Here is a 15,188-nt window from a genome sequence, read left to right as displayed (position 1 = left end):
AATCCTCCCTAATGGAGGAACGTTCATTAGCAAGTTAGCGTCGTTTAATCTCGAAAGATAAGTATTCTTATAAGTTTTTTTTTATATGGTTCATGACCACCCTAATGGTGGCGACTGTATAAGACTTACAAGAATGCGAAACAATGGTAGAAGCTCATAAGATAGAATTGCCTTGACTCTCGCCTAAACGAGACAACGCTGAATTCTAATCTTGATCGAATAAAAGGTTGCTAGAATGTTTGACATTTTAGATGAATTGACAACTCTATTTAATGGATGATGCTTTGACTCTCGCCTAAACGGGACACTGTATCAGTTCGTTGGAAACCTTGGAAAATAAACTATGTTAGATTTAGTATTTTTATAACATATGTGATTATTTGTTTTCTGAACCTGTGTATGAATTTATAGAACCAAAACCTTACTTCTGTTTATTGATATGTTGTAGTGCCAATATGAATAACCCTCATCCCGATCCACTCCTAGTTAGTATCTTTGCAAAAGAACTCAATAGTGTGAAAATGCATCCTAGTAGTTGCATTAACTCGCACCTATTGTTGATGAATCTGAAATTCCAAAAGGCAAATCTACTAGGAATTGATTTATCAAAGGAACAATGGGTAAGACTCATACTTTATAGTCTTCCTCAGGAGTATGACAGTTTTTTTCTATATTACTTATTGAACAATCCTAACTCCTCCGACATGGACAAACTCGAGACTGAGTTGAGGGCCCATGAGCGGAATCTGATTGCAATGGGACCTCCTGGTATTGCAAGCTTTAATCAGAGGAAGAAGATTAAGCATGAGGGCTCTAACAAAGCTGCTTCTTCAAGTACAATTATCAGACATCATGTTCTATGTGCGAATTGTAATGGAAAGGGACATAAAGAAGAACAATGTCCCAGGCTTCTAGACAATTCAAACGAAGGTGATGCTTTTGTATTTGAATCATGTGTTTTAGAGAACAACAAATCCACCTGGATTGTTGATTCTGGATCTACTAACCATGTATGTTCTTCATTGCAGCTGCTTGAAACTTGGGAGAATCTTCACCCAGATGAGTTAAAGCTTAAAGTTGGAAATGGCGAGTTGGTATCAGTTAAAGCAAGAGGAACAGCCCGAATCAAGTTTAATTCTAAGAAGTTTTTACTTTTAGGGAATGTTTTATATATTCCCAATTTTAGTAGAAACTTGATTAGCGTTTCATGTTTACAAACACTTTATTATATATTGAATTTTTCGAGTTCAAATTGTTCAATTTCTCGTAATGGATTTCATATATGTGTTGCAAACATGGAACGAGGGCTTTATGTTTTAAGACCTGATACTCAAATCTCACTAAATACTGAACTTTTCAATGTAGCTAAACCTAGAAGCCTTAAGAGAAAAGAGATTGATAATGATGATCAAACTTATCTATGGCATTTACGTTTAGGTCATATAGGTTTTGATAGACTCAATAGGCTAACCAAATACGGTCCATTGAAAAATGTCGTCTTAGGAGAACTGCCAGTCTGCGAGTCTTGCCTAGAAGGAAAAATGACCAAACGTTCTTTCTCTGCGAAGGGAGAGCGTGCCAAAGAACCCCTAGGGTTAGTACATTCAGATGTTTGCGGACCGCTGAATGTAAAAGCCGGAGGAGGTTATGAGTATTTCGTCACTTTCATTGACGATTTCTCTAGATATAGTTTTCTTTACCTAATGCAAAAGAAATCTGAAACGTTTGAAAAGTTTCAGGAATTTCATGCTTTGGCTCAAAACCAATTAGGTAAAACATTAAAGATCTTGCGAACTGATAGGGGTGGAGAATATATGGATATGCAGTTCAAAGATCATTTAATTGAACTTGGAATTGAATCCCAATATATCGCCCCAAGCACTCCACGAGCGAATGGAGTTGCGTAAAGAAGAAATCGCACTCTCTTAGAAATGGTTAGGTCTATGCTGAGTTATTCAACTCTGTCTACGTCCTTCTGGGGATATGCTATTCAAATGGCAAACGACATTTTAAATGTTGTTCCATCTAAAGCAGTCCCTAAGACACCCGTCGAACTATGGAATGGTCGTACACCTAGTTTGCGCCATTATAGGATTTGGGGGTGCCCTGCTCACGTCTTAAGAAAGAAAGAAGGCAAACTGGAATTGCGAACTGAAGTTTGCATGTTTGTCGGAAATTCTGAAGAGACTAGGGATGGACTATTCTATAGTCACAAGGATAACAAAGTGTTTGTTTCTACAAATGCTACTTTCCTTGAAGATAACTATATGAAAGACAACAAACCGAAAAGTGAAATTGTATTAGAGGAAATGCTCACAGATACTGTTCCTTCAAATGTACCATCTTCTTCTACTCAAGAAGAGGAACATCCCACTCCCTCAGTTGTAGCAACTGAGAAAACTACTACCAAAGCTCCTGTTCAGAAAGTCACCGCTCCTCGTCGTAGTGGGAGGGTTTCTACAAAACCATCTCGTTATGGCTTGGATGGTGAAATCAATATGGTCGTTGGTGACGGTATTGATGACGACCCATTAACCTATAAACAGGCAATGGCAAGTCCGCAACGGAAGCGATGGTCAGCCGGTATGGATTCAGAAATGGATTCCATGAAAAAGAACAAAGTCTGGGAATATGTAGAACCACCTGATGATTTTCGTCCAATTGGATGTAAATGGGTCTACAAGAAGAAAAGAGGTGCTGGAGGCGAAGTTGAAACTTTCAAAGCTAGACTGGTCGCCAAGGGTTATACCCAAAGAGAAGGTGTGGACTATGAGGAAACTTTTAGTCCGGTTGCCATGCTCAAATCCATCCAAATTCTTCTCTCCATAGTTGCCGCTTTAGATTATGAAATTTGGCAAATGGATGTCAAGACAGCCTTTCTTAATGGGCTTCTTGAAGAAACCATCTATATGGAGCAACCAGAAGGTTATGTTCTTCCTGGGTAGGAGAATAAAGTTTGCAAATTAAATAGGTCCATATATGGACTTAAGCAAGCTTCTCGCTCATGGAATAAAAGGTTTGATGAAATCATCAAAACCTACGGCTTTCATCAGAATGAAGATGAACCTTGTGTTTACCAACTCAAGGAAAACCAAGTAGTAGTATTCCTGGTCCTTTATGTTGATGACATTTTGATCATTGGCAACAATGTCAAGAAAATGACTCACATCAAGGAATGGCTTGACACTCAATTCGACATGAAAGACTTGGGTGAGGCAGCCTATGTTCTTGGTATTCAGATTGTTAGAAATCGAAAGAACAGATCCCTTGCTCTCTCTCAAACAGCTTACATTGACAAAGTTCTAGAGAGATTTTCCATGACCAATACCAATGGGGCAAACATGCCCTCTAGACATGGTATCCGTCTATCTAAGGAACAGTGTCCTACTGATCCTCAAGAGATAGAAGACATGGCAAAAATTCCTTATGCTTCTGCAGTTGGAAGTCTAATGTATGCTATGCTATGCACTAGACCTGACATCTGCTATGCAGTTGGAATCGTGAGCAGGTATCAGTCAAATCCAGGACGGGTACATTGGAATGTTGTTAAGTATATTTTGAAATACTTAAAGAGTACAAGAGATTATGTATTAGTCTACAAGGGTGGTGCTTTAAATCCCTTAGGCTATATAGACTCAGATTTCCAGGGATGTCTTGAAGACAGGAAATCTACATCTGGGATGGTGTTTACTCTTGGGGGTGGAGTAGTGGTTTGGAGAAGTGCTAAACAAACTGCGATTTCGGATTCTACCATGGAGGCAGAATACATAGCTGCGGCTGAAGCAGCTAAAGAGGTTGTCTGTTCTTGACCAGTCTCGGTGTAGTTCCTGGAATGGAAAGGCCTCTAGTCCTACTTTGTGATAACACTGGAGCTATAGCCAACAGTAAGGAACCTCGGAGCCACAAGAGAAATAAGCATATAGAAAGAAAGTATCATATTATCAGAGAATATGTGGCAAGAGGGGATGTACTGGTGGAGAAAGTGGATACGCAGGATAACTTAGCTGATCCATTCACCAAAGTCTTGGCAGTAACTTCATTCGAAAAGCACCGTCAGAATTTAGGATTAATTGAAATGTACTGATTTGTTTTATATTAGTGCAAGTGGGAGTTTGTTGGGTTTTATGCCCTAAATAAAACTCGGTTTCAATGTAATCCAGATTATTCAATATTAATAAAGTAACAGAAGTAATTTTTCATTCATTTGTGTATGTTTTGGTTCACTTAATCAATTGCTTGTCTATTTGATTTATAAATTCATCCAAACCCCTTTTCACATACTTGATCATGTTTATTGTGTTGTCAACACAGTGGAAAATAAACATGACTATGTGAATAAAGTATTCCTAGATTTATAAGAACACTGGGTTTTACTGATATGACAATCTACAACAGAGTTTACTTGCATTTGGAGAAATGTTATGTTCTTTCCAGAACATAGGTTAAAGTAAAGCTCAGGTTGGATGCATGGAGTATGCATTGGAATGGACCGATATTGAACTTTGAATTAGATTTTTGAAACTTACCGTAAATATCTATTCAATTCAATATTATAAGTTGATCCTAGATCACATGATCGAAATCCTGATATGGTTAGGCTCAATTTCAAGAGTATTATTCGTGTTCTTTGATTTGTTAGTTAAGCCTAATCTTTAGTCTGGGCAATACATACATTTTGGGAACACGGTAGTGCGATTGAGTGGGAGCGCTAACATAAAGATGGAATCTATAGCTTCTATCTGACGAATAGTAAGCAAAGGGTGATTTCCTTCAAGCTTAACCAAACGAGATAAATGATTGAGTACTCATTTCACTTAGTTAAAATATCATTTATACAGGGTTAAGTGTTTTAAGGATAAAATACATTGTAGGGTGTTACGGTAATTTAGTCCCTTTACAGTGTAAATCATCCATATAGAGGATCATTGATCACATTAGGATTATAACAATGGATAACTAATGATGTGTCTATATGGTGGAACATATAGAGCATTCTATATACTGAGAGTGCAATTCTGAGTTCTATGTGTGGATTCAACGAAGAATTAATAAGTCAGTGAATTTAAGTGGTAAATTCTAGATCTGCTTATTGGAAGCTCGGATATATAGACCCATGGTCCCCTCACTAGTTGAGACAATATTACTTGTAAGACTCATTTAATTGATTTTAATTAATCAATTAAAAATTCTCAAGATAGACTTGTCTATTTGAGAATTTATCACTTATTAAGGGCAAAACAGTAAATAGAGATTTTGTAGGGCATATTTATTAATTAGGAAACTTTAATTAGTTTCATTATTAATAAAATAAATGACAATATATTATTTGATAATTAATTTTAATTATTAAATAATTAGATTTGACATTTATGTGGTTGAACAAAGGAATTGGCAGTTTTTGACAAAACAGGAAACTATCAGTGTAGGAAAAGGAAAGTTGGAAAAGTGGCAAGCCTTGTTTCCACAATGCCTAGGCCGGCCACTTAGCTTCCCTTTTCCATTTGATTTTTTCAATATTAAATGTCAATTAATTCAATCATAGCCCTAGGTGGTCTTCTATAAATAGAAGGCAAAGGCTTCAGAGTTGAACAGAACTGTACAACTGATACACAACATTATTCTGACAGAATTTTCTCTCTGAAAATTCTCTCTGAGCCGCCACCCTCTCTCTCTCTCTTCCTTCACTGTTTCGAAATGTATAAGTGCTAGAGTAGTGCCCACACACATCAAGTAATACCTCAATCATAGTGAGGAAGGCTGTGTAGAATTCAGAAACAACAAAGAATGACTATCGGGCTCAGATCTTGATTATACTCTGCTACAGAAAGGAATCAAGGGTTAGAGATCTGAGTGGGATGAGACATATATTCCGCTGCACCCAATGTAAGATTTCTGATACTCTTATGTGTTTAATTTACTATCGTTTTAGAAGTTCATATTTAGGTTGTTAAATCAACATACTTGTGAGTAGATCTAAGTGTTGGGTTTTATGCCCTAAATAAAACTCATTTCAATATAATCAGATTTACTTATTAATATAGATCAGAAATAACATTTTATGTTGCATGGTTCACATGATTTATTTCATGATTATATGTACATAATGTATAAATTCATCTAAAACCCTTTTCACATACTTGATCCTGTTTATTGTGCCGTCAACACATTGGAAAGTAAACATGACTATGTGAATAAAGTTTCCTAGATTTATCAGACATAGGGTTTTACTGATATGATAATCTCCAACAAGAGTTTACTTGCATTTGGAGAAATGCTATGTTCTTTCAAGAACATTGGTTAAAGTAAAGCTCAGGTTGGATGCATGGAGTATGCATCGGAAGGGACCGATATTGAACTTTGACTTAGATTTATTAAACTTACCGTAATATCTATTCAAGTCAATATCGCCTAGTTGATCCTAGATCAAATGATCTTAATCCTGATATGATTAGGCTCAATCTCGAGAGGCTATTCGTGTTCTTTGATTTGTTAGTTAAGCCTACTTTTAGGTCAGGGTGATACATACATTTTGAGAACACGGTAGTGCAATTAAGTGGGAGCGCTATCATAAACATGGAATCTATAGCTTCTATCTGGCGAATAGTAAGCAAAGGATGATCTCCTTCGAGCTTGACCAAACGAACATAAATGGTGGAGTACTCATTTCACATAAGCTGAAATATCATTTATACGGGGTCAAGTGTTTTAAGGAATAAATACATTGTAGGGTGTAACGGTAATTTAATCCCTTTACAGTGTAGATCATTCATATAGAGGATCATTGATCAAATTAGGATTATAACAATGGATAACTAATGATGCGTCTATATGGTGGAACATATAGAGCATTCTATTATACTGAGAGTGCAATTCTAAGTTCTATGCGTGGATTCAACGAAGAATTAATAAGTTAGTGAATTTTAGTGTTAAATTCTTGATCTACTTATTGGAAGCTCGGTTATATAGACCCATGGTCCCCCCACTAGTTGAGATAATATTGCTTGTAAGACTCATGTAATTGGTTTTGATTAATCAATTATAATTCTCAAATTAGACTATGTCTATTTGTGAATTTTTCACTAAGTAAGGGCGAAATTGTAAAGAAAGAGTTTATAGGGGCATATTTGTTAATTATGATACTTTGTATGGTTCAATTAATAAATATGATAAATGACAATATTATTTAATAATTATTTATAGTTATTAAATAGTTAGAATTGGCATTTAAATGGTTGAATTAGAAAATTGGCGTTTTTGAGAAAATCAGATGCAGAAAAGGTAAAACTGCAAAATTGCAAAAAAAAGTGAGGCCCAAATCCACTAGTATAGGGCCAGCCACTTTTGTAGGAAATTTAAACTGATATTTTCATTATTTTAATGCCAAATAATTCAAACCTAACCCTAGTGGAATGCTATAAATAGATAGTGAAGGCTTCAGGAAAATTACACTTAAATTTTCTATTTTTCCTTCAGAGAAAAAACTGAGCCTTCTCTCTCCCTATCTTTGGCCAAACCCACTCTCTCTCTCTTCCTCATTGAGATTTCGAAATTCTTAGTGTATGAGTAGTGCTCACACACAGCAAGTGATACCTCAATCATAGTGAGGAAGATCGTGAAGAAAGACTTTCAGCAAGAAGGAGTTTCAGCATCAAAGATTCAGAGAAAGAGATCCAGGTTCAGATATTGATAATGCTCTGCTACAGAAAGGAATCAAGGGCTAGATATCTGAACGGAAGGAGTCATAATATTCCGCTGCACCCAATGTAAGTTTTCCTAAACTTTATACGTGTTTATTTCATCGTTTTAGAATGTTCATATTTAGGGTGTTAATAAACATACTTGTGAGTAGATCTAAGATCCTGGTAAAATAATTTCCAATAACTGGCCTCAGAGCCATGGTAATTGATTTACTTGCAAGAAATTTGGACTTTAAAACGATTGTTTGTATGTTTTTTGGATGGTATCATGTTGTATTGAGTGTTATTTGATGATTGATTGATGTTTGTAAATTTTCGTGAAAAATAATTGCGATTCTGTTTCTGGAATTATTTTTATTGGATAGTATGGAAAAAATTAAGCAAGTTAGCCTTTTACAGAACTCAATTTCGATTTTATTTGAATTAGTTATGAATTTTTGAAGATTTGGAAAAATCGGAGCTGTGCTGAAATTTTCCTGCGATCGCGAAAACTGTCCGTACAGTTCACAATTTTTTCGTTTTTTTCGATTTTTCATGCTTTTTCATGGAATTAACTTCCGATTTTTGGTATAGTTTTGTATTTATACTATTACTATTCCTAATTCAATTCTAATTATCATTTTGAATTAATTTAATATTTTTTAAATTTAATTCAAGATATTAGTGTAATTTGAATTTGAATAGAATTAGTATCTATCTTCTTGCTTAAAAATCTATCTTATTTTTAAATTTGATTATATCTTATCTTAATTTTAAATTTAAGGTCTGATTTTATATATATTTTTTAAATTAAATCTTTTTTAGATATTTTGACCTTATTTAAATTTAAAATAAGATAATTATAATCATGTAATTTTAAATAGATGTAAGATATTTTGCTAACTTTTAAATTTTGTTATTTTATTTATTTAAATTAAATTTGAAATCTGAAAAAGATATTTAACTTATCTTTTCTAATTTTTATTTAATTTTTATTTATAAAATAACATTTAAATTTTAAAAGTAGTTAGCAAATTTTGAAATGATATTTAGGTTGGTTGAAACCTAATTTTTCAAAATTGTAGGTTTAATTTTAAATTTAATTTTTTTTTTAAATTTTGAATGATTCAAATTTTTTTTAAAATTTTCGAAATTTTTTTTAATTAATTAATTATTTCGAAATTAATTATTTAATTTAAAATTAAATAAATCCTACATCCAACTATCCAGCTAACCTTGTTGCAGGAGTATGTGTTTTAACTTGTTTCTAAGTTTTAAAAACCTATTATTACTTGATTGCAAATAGCCATGGTTACCTTTTGCCAGATCTAATGATCTGATGGCTCCCTTGGTCAAGATAATAATTTGTAACAGGTATAATTTACAATCTTCTTTCATCTGTGTATGACCTAGCAACATGATAGGACCCATCCAAAGTGTGCCTGTGTGAGCCTATGTGTTTAATTTGATTATATATGCATATAGGTTGCTGTTGCTAAAATAAATTATCATAGTTCTTGATAGAATTTATTTAGGCCCATTTAGTTTTTGGGCTTATTCAATTAATAACAGTTGTTCTTATTAAGGTTAAATTCCTCTCTTTTGGGCCTTGTGTGAGAGTTGGGAGCCATAGAAGTGGGTACGACGTACTGAACCCAGCACCCCCTCACACAAACCACCCCAATTGTGAAGGCCCATTTGCCTAATTTGAACAACTGTACTAGGTTAATTACACTAGTTTAACCTAATAAAATTGATTAGCAACATAATTAATTTCATTTATTTTGAAATTAATTTAAGAAAATTATACTTTAAAGAATTCTTTATTCTAAGCTAAACTATATTGATTTTCTTGTATTTAATTAAATATAGAATTATAACCATCTAGATTCTTTCTGGAACTTAATTTAAATTTTTCATTAAATATTCCTATTTAAGTTGATATTTAGTTATCTTCAACTAACCAACTTAAATCTGAATATCTTTTGAATTCAAAATTTCAAAATTAAGTTGAGGAATTTTAGGCATTGGTTATTAAGATTCTTTAGATATTTTTTAAGTTAATATCTTTTCGAATATTAACTTAAAATGGAATATTTTCAAATTAAGTGGTTACAACTTAATTTTTGATATTTAATTAAATTTAAATTTGAAAAATATTGAAGTTCTAGATTTTTTCTAATACAACTTAAATTAGATATTTTTTTTTTTCAAATTTTGTGGAAAAGATACTTAGTCAAATAAGATATTTTCTAGATAGTTATTTCTAGACTACTTATTATTTCTAATATTAAATAGGAAAATATTATAAATTGTGAAATTAATTATTTATATAATTAATTTTGGTACAATTTATTTTAAGTATATTTTTCCTAGTATTAAACTAGAGATTAATAATTAAGCCTTCTCTACACTTAATTATTTATTTCTTGAATTTAATACATTTAATTAATTTGAAAAATTAAATATCTAAGTTTATTTTTATCATCATACTTAAATATTTATTTTTCATGACATTTAATTAAATAGAAAATTATTTTTAGTTGAAATTTATTTTTTCAACTAAATTTAAATAATTTTCAAAATATATTTTTTCTTTATTTTATTAATCAATTTTCGAAATTGCATTTCTTAAATGCTAGAATTTCGAGTTTTATCTTGAAAAATAGATTAAGTTGTAAATTAATTATTTATTTTAATTAATTCTTGGATCAACTTAAATCAATGATTTTTTCATTTATTGATTAATTTAAAATAAATTGAATTAAAGTATATTATTAGAAATTGAATTAATTAGTCAAAGGAAAATCTAGATAGATGATATTTTTGCTTGAAGTATTTTTCTAGTGTATTTAATTAAATAGAAAATTAATATTTAAGTTGATTTTCATCATCATACTTAAATATTTGAAATTTTTCTTATATATTTAATTAAATAGGAAAATTATATTTTTTGTTGTAAATTAATTTTATTAATTAATTTTGGGCCAACATTAAATTAGAATAATTTTTTCAGGATTTATTTTTTATTTTAATATGCATTTTTCGAAAATTGTATTCTTATATACTTTAATTTTTCGAAATGCAATATATATTTATAGAAAATTTAATTTGAGTTGTAAATTAATTTAAATTAATTTTGTAACAACTTAAATTGAATATTTTTCTAAATATTTATTGGAAATTATTACTAAGATGGAAATAATTCATGTTATTTTCATATCCATCTAAGTAAAATTTATAAATATTAAATTAAAATTTATATTTAGAATTTTTCATTCTAAATTAAAAATTTTAATTAAATAAATATATATTTAAAATAAATAGAATAAATAAAGAGAATCAAAGAAAATACAACTCTCTTTAAATAATGAGCTTTATTATCAAGAGACATTCGATCTCCATTGTGGGTTTTATACCGTGTTTGTTTTAGTGAGTAATCCTCCCTAATGGAGGAACGTTCATTAGCAATTTCGCACCGTTTAACCTCGCATGATAAGAAGTTTGTAAGTGTTTTGTATGGTATGGATCACCCTAATGGTGGCGACCATACTTGACTTGCAAATTATGAAACAATGGTGGAAGCTCATAAGATAGAATTGCCTTGACTCTCGCCTAAACGGGACAACGCTGAATTCCAATCTTGATCGAATAAAAGGTTGCTAGAATGGTTATCATTTTAGATGAGCTGACAACTCTATTCAATGGATGATGCTTTGACTCTCGCCTAAACGGGACACTGTATCAGTTTGTTGAAAAACCTTGGAAATTATTTAGGATTGTAAGTTTTAGTATTTTCACTTGTCATTCCTACTTGCTATATGCTTATAATTTCTGAATTGTGTATGAATTTATATTGAACCATGTTATTTTCTGTTATTAAGTTGTAGTTTAATTTCGAATCTTCATTGTTGGTCTAACTTGGCTTGTTTATCTAATGAGATAAATCCCTAGTGGATTTTCACCATTAGACATACATAATAGTGCTAGATCTCGAAAGATAAATATTGTATATGCGACATCTAGTTGTTCATCAATTGATGACACCTTAGACTAGTATTTTTACGATATGAAACAAGAAGATTATATAAATAAGATTACTTTGACTTTCGCTAATCGAAGCATCGTTGGATTCTTATTTTAAACGAAATTATCCTAATTCCTCTTAGCTTATTCATTTCGAATTAGCTCAATAACATATCATTGGATGAATGGTCTATAAGTCATTTCATGTCATTCTATATTTTCTCTTAAGAAATTAAATGACGCATATGATTATAATCCCGAAATTCTATTCCCAATTGATATAAATCCTCAATCTTAGAAATCTCCTACTTGTATGGGCAAATCTGACTTAGAGTTTGTATTAGTAGTGGTGGTCCAAGAAAGAATTACTCATTATATTTGGTTGAATTTAAGTCTTTGACTTTAATTTTAGAATCCAAACAGAAATTTTCTTATATTTCTAATTCCAGAATACAATACAGTTACACTTTCTCAAGTGTTTAATATCCATCTTTTATTAATGGATTCAAACTGTATGGAATATGAGTTAGGTATTCTGTGACCAGGATCCACTTGCACTATTCTAAGAACTCTTTGATGTAACTAAACCTATGGCATCAAAAGACTCTACCACATTTTTTTTAATCTATGGCATTTGTATCTTGTTCATAGTGGATTTGACAAGATCAATCTCTGCAAAGAGTTAATATGCCTATATCCACCGAAAGTAGTTCATCTCATTCGCAGATGGATGTACATTCAGGGGTGGATATGAGTTTTTCGTTGTATTCTTAAAACGATCACTCTAGATTATACCTTATGCAAAGAAATTTGAAATGTTTGAAAAATTTCTTAAATTTTTAGCAATGGTTAAAACCATTAAGGTAAGTGGTTAAAGATCTTGCGAACTGATAGGGGTGGAGAAATAGTTAGTTGATATGCAGTTCAAAGATCATTAAATTGATTTTTGAATTATATCCAAACTTACCTCCCCAGAAATTTCGAGTTGCATGTTGATGATTAGTTACTAGTCGTTGCCTAATTCCTTCTATGGTAATACAATTTCAGAATGATGTAATGGTTGTATACTTAATGTAAATCATTACTAGATTCATGGATGACCTAATCAAAATCTTAAGAAAAGCTAGAACTGTTAACCATGTTTTCTTAGCTATTCTAAGTGATTAGGGGTGGACCATCCCATTGTCAATAGATAAGAAAATGTTTGTTCAAACAAATACTACTTTTCTAAGAAAATGACTAAGTCTGAAAAACAAGTAGCAAATAAAGGAGATATTTAATTCTTGATTCCAAAAGTGTTCTATCATCTTATTTAACATATGATGATCCCACTGCCTCTGTTGTCTTGTCACAACCGAAGAGGTCAATACCATTTAGTTTTCTTTGACATAATTCACGGTACCTTGTCGTAGTGGGAGAATTTCTAGGAACTCACCTTCTTATGACTTGGGAGACACTAGTGATTTAAATCCATTGTGAGTTTAAACAAATAATGGATTGTCAAGATAAGAAACTAAGAAGAAAAGCCAATAGAACTATGGTTTAATCCATTCACATGGAATAACCTAAAGTTTTTTATTACAAGGAAATAAAAGGAAATTTTAGTTAATAAGTCTATTCAATGGACTTAACAAACTTCCTGTTCCTAGTATTATAGGTTTGAGTTTATCTAAACCTATGGCTTGTGGTATACCTGGTAATTACTTACTCTAATGCAAGCAACTTACTTTAGTAAGATGCTGAAGCATTTTCTTTCTAATGGCAATCTATAGAAGATTCACAACTTCTTAGGTATAGATTTTATTTATCTAAGGAAAAGTCTTAACTATTCCAGAAAAGATAAAGCCATGAAAGAATTTCTTATATCAACAGTGAGAGGTCTTAGATATGCTTTTGTATGTCTTAGACCAGACACCTGCTGTTGAGTGGGAGTAATGAGTAGGTATCAAATTAATCCCGGAGAAGAACATTGGAAGACAATCAAGTAAATCCTAAGATTAAGAAGAGGAACTATATGTTAGTCTATAAGAGTGTGTTTAAAACTCTTAGACTACACCACATCAGATTTCAAAATTTGCCTATGTGCTAGTAAATATTTCTGATAAGATGGTGGTTACTCTGGGGGTGGAATAGTGATTTTGGAGAAGTGTAAAAACCTATCTGAAGTCTCTAGGTCTACCAGAGAGGGACTGAATGTTAAAGCTGCAGGAAAGGTACTTATTCAGTCTAAGGAAAGTTCTATACATCTTTGGCATCATTCCAAATTGCCTTAAACTACTAGTGTTAATTTCTTGATTAACCAAAAGTAGTTGCCAAAGATATAGAATCCAGTATCCCAAGAGAGTAGACATATAGAGAGGAATTTCACATTATCAATGATTTTGTGATTAAAGGAAGAGTAATGGTGGAGAAAAGGTTGTGTTTAATTCAACCTTTCAGATCCTATTACGAGGAGTTTACTACTACTACACTTGATTTGTATATCAAGGTGTTGAGATTATTTGAAACGCACTTTTTGTTTTATATTAGTGCAAGTGGGAGTTTGTTGGGTTTTATGCCCTAAATAAAACTCATTTCAATATAATCAGATTTACTTATTAATATAGATCAGAAATAACATTTAATGTTGCATGGTTCACATGATTTATTTCATGATTATATGTACATAATGTATAAATTCATCTAAAACCCTTTTCACATACTTGATCCTGTTTATTGTGCCGTCAACACATTGGAAAGTAAACATGACTATGTGAATAAAGTTTCCTAGATTTATCAGACATAGGGTTTTACTGATATGATAATCTCCAACAAGAGTTTACTTGCATTTGGAGAAATGCTATGTTCTTTCAAGAACATTGGTTAAAGTAAAGCTCAGGTTGGATGCATGGAGTATGCATCGGAAGGGACCGATATTGAACTTTGACTTAGATTTATTAAACTTACCGTAATATCTATTCAAGTCAATATCGCCTAGTTGATCCTAGATCAAATGATCTTAATCCTGATATGATTAGGCTCAATCTCGAGAGGCTATTCGTGTTCTTTGATTTGTTAGTTAAGCCTACTTTTAGGTCAGGGTGATACATACATTTTGAGAACACGGTAGTGCAATTAAGTGGGAGCGCTATCATAAACATGGAATCTATAGCTTCTATCTGGCGAATAGTAAGCAAAGGATGATCTCCTTCGAGCTTGACCAAACGAACATAAATGGTGGAGTACTCATTTCACATAAGCTGAAATATCATTTATACGGGGTCAAGTGTTTTAAGGAATAAATACATTGTAGGGTGTAACGGTAATTTAATCCCTTTACAGTGTAGATCATTCATATAGAGGATCATTGATCAAATTAGGATTATAACAATGGATAACTAATGATGCGTCTATATGGTGGAACATATAGAGCATTCTATTATACTGAGAGTGCAATTCTAAGTTCTATGCGTGGATTCAACGAAGAATTAATAAGTTAGTGAATTT

This window comes from Cannabis sativa, chromosome 8 (assembly GCF_029168945.1).
Source record: "Cannabis sativa cultivar Pink pepper isolate KNU-18-1 chromosome 8, ASM2916894v1, whole genome shotgun sequence".
Lineage (NCBI taxonomy): Eukaryota > Viridiplantae > Streptophyta > Magnoliopsida > Rosales > Cannabaceae > Cannabis > Cannabis sativa.
The sequence above is the reverse complement of the archived record's forward strand: the minus strand, read 5'-3'. Positions refer to the sequence as shown.